The sequence below is a fragment of the Bombina bombina genome, chromosome 5 (genome assembly GCF_027579735.1).
Source record: "Bombina bombina isolate aBomBom1 chromosome 5, aBomBom1.pri, whole genome shotgun sequence".
Taxonomy (NCBI): Eukaryota; Metazoa; Chordata; class Amphibia; order Anura; family Bombinatoridae; genus Bombina; species Bombina bombina.
Genome location: NC_069503.1, coordinates 1,089,486,206 through 1,089,499,192, shown reverse-complemented (window position 1 = coordinate 1,089,499,192; position 12,987 = coordinate 1,089,486,206).

Below are 12,987 nucleotides of genomic sequence, written 5' to 3'. Positions count from 1 at the left end.
AAAAAAAAAGCTTAGATGCCTTTTTTTCAAATAAAGATAGCAAGAGAACAAAGAAAACTTGATAATAGGAGTACATTAGAAAGTTGCTTAAAATTGCATGCTCTATCTGAATCACGAAAGAAAAAATTTGGGTTCAGTGTCCCTTTAAGGTGAATTTTGTAACATACATCGTAGATGAGGTTGAAAAAGACCATCCAATTCAACCTATACAAATCTTAATATACTTACAAAAAAAGCTCCGGTTGAGCTTAAATTAATCCCATTAAAAGGTGACACATTTAACACAGGCAATCATATCCCTGAATTCTGTTTCTAGCCAGAAATGTATGTATCTAAAACATTTTTAAATGTATCTAAGGTATTGGCATTTACTACATCCTTAGGTAATGAGTTACACAATTTGATTGCTTTTGCAGTGAAAAAAACGTCTTAAAGTGTGACCTCTTGTCACAAACAATTTTCTTGTAAGTTTACAAGTTTACTAGTGTTTAAAATCTTATATTTTAGCTAACGGATACTGGTCCACTGCAAATTGTGAATTTAATGACATTCTAAAGGCACCACATCTGATTTCTCAGTTTATTTTCTAATAGCGGTCAATAGGTGAAGCCTGTTAACGTTGTCGTATCCTGGAAATGATTGACAGTTCCATTAATCTACTCAACCTCTTCCTACACCAGCCCATACACCAAATGTAATTGTTCTTTTAGTAAAAGGGGCAGTGTTGCATTATCATTAATGTCAGGCAGGTGAACTTTTTTTTCATCAAAAACTGACGCAAATGTAACTTTTTTTTAGTTGAATTTGAAGACTTGTAATAAATGAAGGCTTGCACGGAAGCGGGCATCAGGGGCTATTGGGCCCTTGATAAATCTGCCCCATAATGTTTTCACCTTTGAGGCAATGTTCTATCTGCAGAGATGTGGGACCCCTAATATGCCAACCAGTTCATGGGTAGGTGGGAGGTTACTCACGTCTTTGGAGATAGGAATGCCTTTAAGAACTAGATATACGTAAATAGATGACCTCCTGTTTATCTAGAGTTGATTCTTCACAGATGGAAGTATTTTTTTAAATATGTGTTTAGAATTGTTTTATTTAGCATCTATGATTTAAGGCCGTAGCCAAAACAAGTAAAGATGCGTTTATGACTGTCTATTACATTTTTAAATATACCAATAAATAACATAATTTATGTAAGAACTTACCTGATAAATTCATTTCTTTCAAATTAGCAAGAGTCCATGAGCTAGTGACGTATGGGATATACATTCCTACCAGGAGGGGCAAAGTTTCCCAAACCTCAAAATGCCTATAAATACACCCCTCACCACACCCACAATTCAGTTTAACGAATAGCCAAGAAGTGGGGTGATAAAAAAGTGCGAAAGCATATAAAATAAGGAATTGGAATAATTGTGCTTTATACAAAATCATAACCACCACAAAAAAAGGGCGGGCCTCATGGACTCTTGCTAATATGAAAGAAATGAATTTATCAGGTAAGTTCTTACATAAATTATGTTTTCTTTCATGTAATTAGCAAGAGTCCATGAGCTAGTGACGTATGGGATAATGACTACCCAAGATGTGGATCTTTCCACACAAGAGTCACTAGAGAGGGAGGGATAAAATAAAGACAGCCAATTCCTGCTGAAAATAATCCACACCCAAAAATAAAGTTTAACGAAAAACATAAGCAGAAGATTCAAACTGAAACCGCTGCCTGAAGTACTTTTCTACCAAAAACTGCTTCAGAAGAAGAAAATACATAAAAATGGTAGAATTTAGTAAAAGTATGCAAAGAGGACCAAGTTGCTGCTTTGCAAATCTGGTCAACCGAAGCTTCATTCCTAAACGCCCAGGAAGTAGAAACTGACCTAGTAGAATGAGCTGTAATTCTCTGAGGCGGAGTTTTACCCGACTCAACATAGGCAAGATGAATTAAAGATTTCAACCAAGATGCCAAAGAAATGGCAGAAGCTTTCTGGCCTTTTGTAGAACCGGAAAAGATAACAAATAAACTAGAAGTCTTACGGAAAGATTTCGTAGCTTCAACATAATATTTCAAAGCTCTAACAACATCCAAAGAATGCAATGATTTCTCCTTAGAATTCTTAGGATTAGGACATAATGAAGGAACCACAATTTCTCTACTAATGTTGTTGGAATTCACAACTTTAGGTAAAAATTCAAAAGAAGTTCGCAACACCGCCTTATCCTGATGAAAAATCAGAAAAGGAGACTCACAAGAAAGAGCAGATAATTCAGAAACTCTTCTGGCAGAAGAGATGGCCAAAAGGAACAAAACTTTCCAAGAAAGTAATTTAATGTCCAATGAATGCATAGGTTCAAACGGAGGAGCTTGAAGAGCTCCCAGAACCAAATTCAAACTCCAAGGAGGAGAAATTGACTTAATAACAGGTTTTATACGAACCAAAGCTTGTACAAAGCAATGAATATCAGGAAGAATAGCAATCTTTCTGTGAAAAAGAACAGAAAGAGCAGAGATTTGTCCTTTCAAAGAACTTGCGGACAAACCCTTATCTAAACCATCCTGAAGAAACTGTAAAATTCTCGGTATTCTAAAAGAATGCCAAGAAAAATGATGAGAAAGACACCAAGAAATATAAGTCTTCCAGACTCTATAATATATTTCTCGAGATACAGATTTACGAGCCTGTAACATAGTATTAATCACAGAGTCAGAGAAACCTCTTTGACCAAGAATCAAGCGTTCAATCTCCATACCTTTAAATTTAAGGATTTCAGATCCTGATGGAAAAAAGGACCTTGTGACAGAAGGTCTGGTCTTAATGGAAGAGTCCACGGTTGGCAAGAGGCCATCCGGACAAGATCCGCATACCAAAACCTGTGAGGCCATGCCGGAGCTACCAGCAGAACAAACGAGCATTCCTTCAGAATCTTGGAGATTACTCTTGGAAGAAGAACTAGAGGCGGAAAGATATAGGCAGGATGATACTTCCAAGGAAGTGATAATGCATCCACTGCCTCCGCCTGAGGATCCCGGGATCTGGACAGATACCTGGGAAGTTTCTTGTTTAGATGGGACGCCATCAGATCTATTTCTGGAAGTTCCCACATTTGAACAATCTGAAGAAATACCTCTGGGTGAAGAGACCATTCGCCCGGATGCAACGTTTGGCGACTGAGATAATCCGCTTCCCAATTGTCTATACCTGGGATATGAACCGCAGAGATTAGACCGGAGCTGGATTCCGCCCAAACCAAAATTCGAGATACTTCTTTCATAGCCAGAGGACTGTGAGTCCCTCCTTGATGATTGATGTATGCCACAGTTGTGACATTGTCTGTCTGAAAACAAATGAACGATTCTCTCTTCAGAAGAGGCCAAAACTGAAGAGCTCTGAAAATTGCACGGAGTTCCAAAATATTGATCGGTAATCTCACCTCCTGAGATTCCCAAACTCCTTGTGCCGTCAGAGATCCCCACACAGCTCCCCAACCTGTGAGACTTGCATCTGTTGAAATTACAGTCCAGGTCGGAAGCACAAAAGAAGCCCCCTGAATTAAACGATGGTGATCTGTCCACCATGTTAGAGAGTGTCGAACAATCGGTTTTAAAGATATTAATTGAGATATCTTTGTGTAATCCTTGCACCATTGCTTCAGCATACAGAGCTGAAGAGGTCGCATGTGAAAACGAGCAAAGGGGATCGCGTCCGATGCAGCAGTCATAAGACCTAGAATTTCCATGCATAAGGCTACCGAAGGGAATGATTGTGACTGAAGGTTTCGACAAGCTGAAATCAATTTTAGACGTCTCTTGTCTGTTAAAGACAGAGTCATGGACACTGAATCCATCTAGAAACCCAGAAAGGTTACCCTTGTCTGAGGAATCAAAGAACTTTTTGGTAAATTGATCCTCCAACCATGATCTTGAAGAAACAACACAAGTCGATTCGTATGAGATTCTGCTAAATGTAAAGACTGAGCAAGTACCAAGATATCGTCCAAATAAGGAAATACCACAATACCCTGTTCTCTGATTACAGACAGAAGGGCACCGAGAACCTTTGTAAAAATTCTTGGAGCTGTAGCTAGGCCAAACGGCAGAGCCACAAACTGGTAATGCTTGTCCAGAAAAGAGAATCTCAGGAACTGATAATGATCTGGATGAATCGGAATATGCAGATATGCATCCTGTAAATCTATTGTGGACATATAATTCCCTTGCTGAACAAAAGGCAAGATAGTCCTTACAGTTACCATCTTGAACGTTGGTATTCTTACATAACGATTCAATATTTTTAGATCCAGAACTGGTCTGAAGGAATTCTCCTTCTTTGGTACAATGAAGAGATTTGAATAAAACCCCATCCCCTGTTCCGGAACTGGAACTGGCATAATTACTCCAGTCAACTCTAGATCTGAAACACATTTCAGAAATGCTTGAGCTTTTACTGGATTTACTGGGACACGGGAAAGAAAAAATCTCTTTGCAGGAGGTCTCATCTTGAAACCAATTCTGTACCCTTCTGAAACAATGCTCTGAATCCAAAGATTGTGAACAGAATTGATCCAAATTTCTTTGAAAAAATGTAACCTGCCCCCTACCAGCTGAGCTGGAATGAGGGCCGCACCTTCATGTGGACTTAGAAGCAGGCTTTGCCTTTCTAGCTGGCTTGGATTTATTCCAGACTGGAGATGGTTTCCAAACTGAAACTGCTCCTGAGGATGAAGGATCAGGCTTTTGTTCTTTGTTGAAACGAAAGGAACGAAAACGATTATTAGCCCTGTTTTTACCTTTAGATTTTTTATCCTGTGGTAAAAAAGTTCCTTTCCCACCAGTAACAGTTGAAATAATGGAATCCAACTGAGAACCAAATAATTTGTTACCCTGGAAAGAAATGGAAAGTAAAGTTGATTTAGAAGCCATATCAGCATTCCAAGTTTTAAGCCATAAAGCTCTTCTAGCTAAAATAGCTAGAGACATAAACCTGACATCAACTCTGATAATATCAAAAATGGCATCACAGATAAAATTATTAGCATGCTGTAGAAGAATAATAATATCATGAGAATCATGTTGTGTTACTTGTTGCGCTAAAGTTTCCAACCAGAAAGTTGAAGCTGCAGCAACATCAGCCAAAGATATAGCAGGTCTAAGAAGATTACCTGAACACAGATAAGCTTTTCTTAGAAAGGATTCAATTTTCCTATCTAAAGGATCCTTAAACGAAGTACCATCTGACGTAGGAATAGTAGTACGTTTAGCAAGGGTAGAAATAGCCCCATCAACTTTAGGGATTTTGTCCCAAAATTCTAATCTGTCAGACGGCACAGGATATAATTGCTTAAAACGTTTAGAAGGAGTAAATGCATTACCCAATTTATCCCATTCTTTGGAAATTACTGCAGAAATAGCATTAGGAACAGGAAAAACTTCTGGAATAACCACAGGAGCTTTAAATACCTTATCCAAACGTTTAGAATTAGTATCAAGAGGACCAGAATCCTCTATTTCTAAAGCAATTAGTACTTCTTTAAGTAAAGAACGAATAAATTCCATTTTAAATAAATATGAAGATTTATCAGCATCAACCTCTGAGACAGAATCCTCTGAACCAGAAGAGTCATCAGAATCAGAATGATGATGTTCATTTAAAAATTCATCTGTAGGGAGAGAAGTTTTAAAAGATTTTTTACGTTTACTAGAAGGAGAAATAACAGACATAGCCTTCTTTATGGATTCAGAAACAAAATCTCTTATATTATCAGGAACATTCTGCACCTTAGATGTTGAAGGAACTGCAACAGGCAATGGTACTTTACTAAAGGAAATATTATCTGCTTTAACAAGTTTGTCATGACAATCAATACAAACAACAGCTGGAGAAATAGCTACCAAAAGTTTACAGCAGATACACTTAGCTTTGGTAGATCCAGCACTAGACAGCGATTTTCCTGTAGTATCTTCTGACTCAGATGCAACGTGAGACATCTTGCAATATGTAAGAGAAAAAACAACATATATATAAAGCAAAATTGATCAAATTCCTTAAATGACAGTTTCAGCAATGGGAAAAAATGCCAAAGAACAAGCTTCTAGCAACCAGAAGCAATGAAAAATAAGACTTAAATAATGTGGAGACAAAAGCGACACCCATATTTTTCGCGCCAATAAGACGCCCACATTATTTGGCGCCTAAATGCTTTTTGGCGCCAAAATGACTCCACATCCGGAACGCCGACATTTTTGGCGCAAAATAACGTCAAAAAAATGACGCAACTTCCGGCGACACGTATGACGCCGGAAACGGAAATGAATTTTTTGCGCCAAAAAAGTCCGCGCCAAAAATTACGCAATAAAATGAAGCATTTTCAGCCCCCGCGAGCCTAACAGCCCACAGGGAAGAGTCAAATTTTTGAAGGTAAGAAAAAATGATTAAATCAAATGCATTATCCCAAATATAAAACTGACTGTCTGAAAATAAGGAAAGTTGAACATTCGGAGTCAAGGCAAATAAATGTTTGAATACATATATTTAGAACTTTATAAACAAAGTGCCCAACCATAGCTTAAAGTGTCACAGAAAATAAGATTTACTTACCCCAGGACACTCATCTACATGTTTGTAGAAAGCCAAACCAGTACTGAAACGAGAATCAGCAGAGGTAATGGTATATATAAGAGTATATCGTCGATCTGAAAAGGGAGGTAAGAGATGAATCTCTACGACCGATAACAGAGAACCTATGAAATAGACCCCGTAGAAGGAGATCACTGCATTCAAATAGGCAATACTCTCCTCACATCCCTCTGACATTCACTGCACGCTGAGAGGAAAACCGGGCTCCAACTTGCTGCGGAGCGCATATCAACGTAGAATCTAGCACAAACTTACTTCACCACCTCCATCGGAGGCAAAGTTTGTAAAACTGAATTGTGGGTGTGGTGAGGGGTGTATTTATAGGCATTTTGAGGTTTGGGAAACTTTGCCCCTCCTGGTAGGAATGTATATCCCATACGTCACTAGCTCATGGACTCTTGCTAATTACATGAAAGAAATGTATTTTAGTGTCTCTGCGAGTGCCGAGATTTTTTATTGTTATTGCATCACTGATTTAAGCCATCATTTAAATTTTCACAAATATACATACACACACACACACCACACACATATCTCTACCTCTTTTGTATGAATATATATATATATATATATATATATATAAATAAATGTGTATGTGTCGTAATACACTAATTAGCAGGCACAAAGACTAAAAATTGAATTATTTTAAAAACTGATAAAAAAAAAATATATATATATATATACCTATACCATAAAAGCAATTTCTTTCTCAGCTTGAACATAATGAAATATTTTTTATACACGTTTGCTAATTGCATTTCCTTTCTATTTAATCTCACTCAAATTCATAATGGTTAGTTAGCTAGATGACAATTTACTTGTATGGTCCATTGGAATTGCAAAGGCAGCTATCTAATGAGATGCAGTCAAGCTTTAAATTGTTGCGGGTATGCTTGACTTTGATGTATGAGAGTTCAAGTTTTAACTCTTTCTTCAATATTGTGTGTAGTGCGTTATAGAACATAACGCATTGAAGACAATGAGAATATCACCTGAAAGGGACTATTTTAGAACAATTTACATGTCTAGTTAGTTCATTTTGCTCATCTGAGCAGGCTGCTTATTATTAAATCCTTAATTGATTTAGAAAAGGTTTCTTGATAATGTTATTTCTAAGTGGCTGAATTTATGCTGCTTGAGCTATTTGGGATATGATTTTGAACATTAAAGATAGTTCACTTACCATTTTGTATCCTTCCAAGTTTGGATGTTATAATATGTGTACTAAATACAGTTTTTTCTACTTATTTTAATTCAAATTAACAACTTAATAGAGAATACATAAGACATTTTTGGTTGTAGAGAAAGTAGGTGTCTGAGATGTTTTAAAGTGAAGAATGCTGGGGAAGGGTATCTATATATCATCTATCTATATATCTATCTATCATCTATCTATCTATCTATCTATCTATCTATATATCATCCATCTATATATCATACATCTATCTATCTATCATCCATCTATCTATATATCATCCATCTATCTATCTCATAATCTGCTGAGAAAGATAGCTATATGAGGAAGGTGCTGCCATAATCAAGATAAATAAAAACAGCCTCTTTTAGTCCAGATGTACTTTTCACAGAGGAAAACTTTCCTGAAGTATAGCAGTCTGATCCTGCTGATTATCCAGCCCTGAAATACAAGGCAATTTTCAATTGAATAAGGAACATAACAACACCAGACAATTGTTTCGCCTTCTGTGTGCCTCGTCAGTAAGTTGCAGCCATATTCCTCTAAGCACATTGGGCAAGGAGTCCACGTCAAGTTTCTCCTATCACCCTTAGGGAGACCTCTTCAGGGTCATGATACAAATGTATACAAAGTGGACGATTTATTAGAGTGCGGACAGACATGATACAATGCTGTCGGCATTTATCATTGCACAAGCAGTTCTGGTGAACTGTTTGTGCAATGCTGCCCCCTGCAGATCCGCTAGTAGGGGGTGTCAATCAGCCCGATCATATAGGATCGGGCAAATTGAAGAACACAGCCTCAGAGGCGGCGGATCAGTTATGGAGCAGCGGTCTGCTATTTCCAGCGAGCCTGAAGGCTCACGCGGAAAAAGGGGCGTCAAGCTCCATTCGGAGCTTGATAATTCGGCCCCATTGAGAGAAGCGCTCTACCAGGAATGAATAACAGCTCAGTAACTTGTTCTATGGCGAATTACAACCTAGAATCAACCTCTATATATTTTGTATTCATACAGTCTTAGTTACAGAAAATTAGAATATCTTTTAATAACTATAACTGTCCATAAAAAGGGAGAGTCCCAAACAATTTAAAACTCAAAATAAAAATCTCCTTAATCAAATTCCAAAAATAGAAACCAAGCTCCTTATATCGCTGTATAGCTAGTTAATATTCGCCTAGATTTAGAGTTCTGCATTAGCTGTCAAAACCAGCGTTAGGGGCTCCTAACGCTGGTTTTGGCCGCCCGCTGGTATTTAGAGTCAGTCAGGAAAGGGTCTAATGCTTACTTTGAAACCGCGACTTTTCCATATCGCAGATCCCATTACGTCAATTGCGTATCCTATCTTTTCAAAGGGATCTTTCTAACGCCGGTATTTAGAGTCTTGGCTGAAGTGAGCGTTAGAAATCTAACGACAAGATTCCAGCCGCAGCAAAAAGCCAGGAGTTAAGAGCTTTCTGGGCTAACGCCGGTTCATAAAGCTCTTAACTACTGTGCTCTAAAGTACACTAACACCCATAAACTACCTATGTACCCCTAAGCCGAGGTCCCCCCACATCGCCGCCACTCTAATAAAAATTTTTAACCCCTAATCTGGCGACCGCACACCACCGCAACCTACATTATCCCTATGTACCCCTAATCTGCTGCCCCTAACACTGCCGACCCCTATATTATATTTATTAACCCCTAATCTGCCGCCCTCAACGTCGCCGCCACCTACCTACAATTATTAACCCCTAATCTGCCGACCGGACCTCACCGCTACTATAATAAAGTTATTAACCCCTAATCCGCCTCACTCCCACCTCAATAACCCTATAATAAATAGTATTAACCCCTAATCTGCCCTCCCTAACATCACCGACACCTAACTTCAAGTATTAACCCCTAATCTGCCGACCTGACCTCACCGCTACTCTAATAAATTTTTTAACCCCTAAAGCTAAGTCTAACCCTAACACTAACACCCCCCTAAGTTAAATATAATTTCTTTCATGTTATTAGCAAGAGTCCATGAGCTAGTGACGTATGGGATATACATTCCTACCAGGAGGGGCAAAGTTTCCCAAACCTTAAAATGCCTATAAATACACCCTTCACCACACCCACAATTCAGTTTTACAAACTTTGCCTCCCGTGGAGGTGGTGAAGTAAGTTTGTGCTAGATTCTTCGTTGATATGTGCTTCGCAGCAGGCTGGAGCCCGGTTTTCCTCTCAGAGTGCAGTGAATGTCAGAGGGATGTGAAGAGAGTATTGCCTATTTGAATACCATGGTCTCCTTCTACGGGATCTATTTAATAGGTTCTCTGTTATCGGTCGTAGAGATTCATCTCTTACCTCCCTTTTCAGATCGACGATATACTCTAATATACCATTACCTCTACTGATTCTCGTTTCAGTACTGGTTTGGCTATCTACTATATGTAGATGAGTGTCTTGGGGTAAGTAATTCTTATTTCTATTTATGACACTCAAAGCTATGGTTGGGCACTTTATATGTAAAGTTCTAAATATATGTCTATAAACTTATATTTGCCTTGATTCAGGATAATCAGTATTCCTTTAACATTCAGACTGTCAGTTTCATTATTTGGGATAATGCATTTCAAATTATTTTTTCTTTACCTTAAAAATTTTCATTTGACCATTTTTTCCTGCGTGCTGTTAGGCTCGCGGGGGCAGAAAATGTTTCTTTTTATTGCGCCATTTTTGGGGCGGATTTTTTCGGCGCAAAAATTTGTCATTTCCGGCGCTGTAGTTGACGCCGGAAGTTGTATTCTGTTAACGTAATTTTTTGACGCATGCGTATTCAGACATTTTGTGCGCCAAAAAATGTGGGCGTCCGTTTCGGCGTCAGAGGATGTGGTGTCATATTTGGCGCCAAATATATGGGCGTTGTATTGGGCGCCAATAATGTGGGCGTCATATTTGGCGCCAAAAAATGTGGGCATCTTTTTTGTTCCACTTTTTTTCTTCACATTATTTAAACCTCACTTTTTTATTGCTTCTGGTTTCTAGAAGCTTATTATTTTGCATTCTTTCCCATTCCTGAAACTGTCATTTAAGGAATTTGATAATTTTGCTTTAAATTTAGTTTTTTTCTATTACATATTGCAAGATTTCACTGTTCCTGTTTCAAAACACACTAAGGGATTCCGTTGACTGAGTTCAGTCCTATCAAAGCTAAGTTCATTTATTTTCAATGTTATGAATGTTTATCTTTAGCTATGGTTTCTTATAAGTTTCATGTTAAACTTTTATATGCAGAATCCATTAGTATTTATGCTTTATATATTGCTATTCTTATTACATCTTATGTACAAGAAATACTTAGAAGATTTATAAGAATATATTTCTGATTCTATTTTAAAGGCTTTGTCTGACTTCGTGCCTTCTAATATAATTTTTAGGTCTTTTTCAAACTTCTTTTTTAATTATTGAAGTTTCAAATGTCCAACAACATACTAATTTATCCTTCTCTGATGATGTTTTTTTCTCATTCAGAATTTTCTTCATCAGATTTTGACACTAACAAATCTAAATTTTTTTTATTCAAGTACATTTGTTCTTTGTTGAAAAGGTGTTGATTATTTTGGATATTAAGGTAACTAGTTCTTTTTCAAGACTAGCTAACATTTTATTTCTGCTTATTTATTCTTCTGTGTTTTCAGAGGTTTTTTTCCAGTTCCTCATACTAGGGAATGGAATAGGCTGAGAATTTTCTTTTATTCCTTTTTCAAAGGTTTTAAACTATATTCTTTGCCGGCAGTTAAATTTAATTTTGAAGGTTCTCCAATTTATTGGGGCTATCTATACTCCTACTAATTATGCTATTGTTTCTATAGCAAAATAGTATTTATTTTCCTTTAGATGGTTGTATCTTATTTATGGAAAATTATTTAGTTTCAGGTACTTTTCTTGGACCTGTGATTTATTTGGATGATGTTGCAATTGCTTCATTTTTTCTGTTTACTTTAAGATCAAGTATCAGATTATGATTTATTTTAGCATTGTTAAAGGGACAAACTTTACTAGACTAGGTGCTGTTGCATTTGTCTTGTTGTTTTGCATTTATTGATTATGCAAGTCCAGTATATTGACTGGTCCTTTAACTGGACTATCATGCTAATAATTTCATTTGTGTCTTCATTTTATTGAATATTTTCGCAAATGAGGTTTAATCTATGTCTTTAGCTGTTTTAGCTAGAAGAATTTTGTGATTTCTAAAAATCCATATTTCTTTTGTTCTAAGATAATCAATTATTTGTTTTATAATTGGATTCAATTCTTAACTGTTACTCTGGGCTTCAAGATTGAGTTCTAAGACTAAAACTTTAAGCTTATATTAGTTTGGTTGTTCTTATTAAGGAACGAATTCCTGAATTCTTTCCCAAGTAACATGTTTTTAATTGGAAATTTTTCAGTTCAAAATCAGCTCCCTAAAATTGCGATGTACGTGCCGTATTCCAGCTCGGCTGGTAAGGGGCAGGTTAAGACTTTTTTGAAATTTATTTGGTTCTATTCGGTCTAAATTTCTTTGATTTTGGGTACAGAATAAGTTCAGAATTAACCGTCTGTGAGAAGTCTTTTTTCTCTATTATATTCCAGCTATTCCAGTAAGGTTAACACTTTATTTAAGTGTGTTTCGGTCCTATATATTTTGAGTACTGTTGAAGCATGGCTGATCACCCGTGGGGTTCAAGCGCTGCTCAGACCTGGAATCTTCTGGGGTATTTCTTCCAGTTCCATTTTTAGGAACTGGGTTTTGGAGTTTTTATTCAAACTATTCTGCATTTTTTTGGTCAGTGATAGCATTATTTGTTTTCATTAGATACAATAAATGCATATTTTCATTTTTCTGTTTTCATTCAGATTATTTTCTGAGGATGAGGAATCTCATATGATTCACTTTGTTCTTCCAAGACATAGTTAGATGATCTTTTTTTCAAAAGCTCTTGGTTCCTCACACAGGGGTCACCTTTTTTAGGTTTTCAGATAGTTTGTGTCACTGTCTTTGTCTCTATCAGACAAGGGACAATTTTTATTGGGTTCCGTCTGTTGGTACCTTTAGTCTCTATTATTTCCTTCAGTTGCTATATATGCATAGAAGTTTTAGGTCTTATGACCACAGCATTGGATTCAATTCCCTTTGCTCA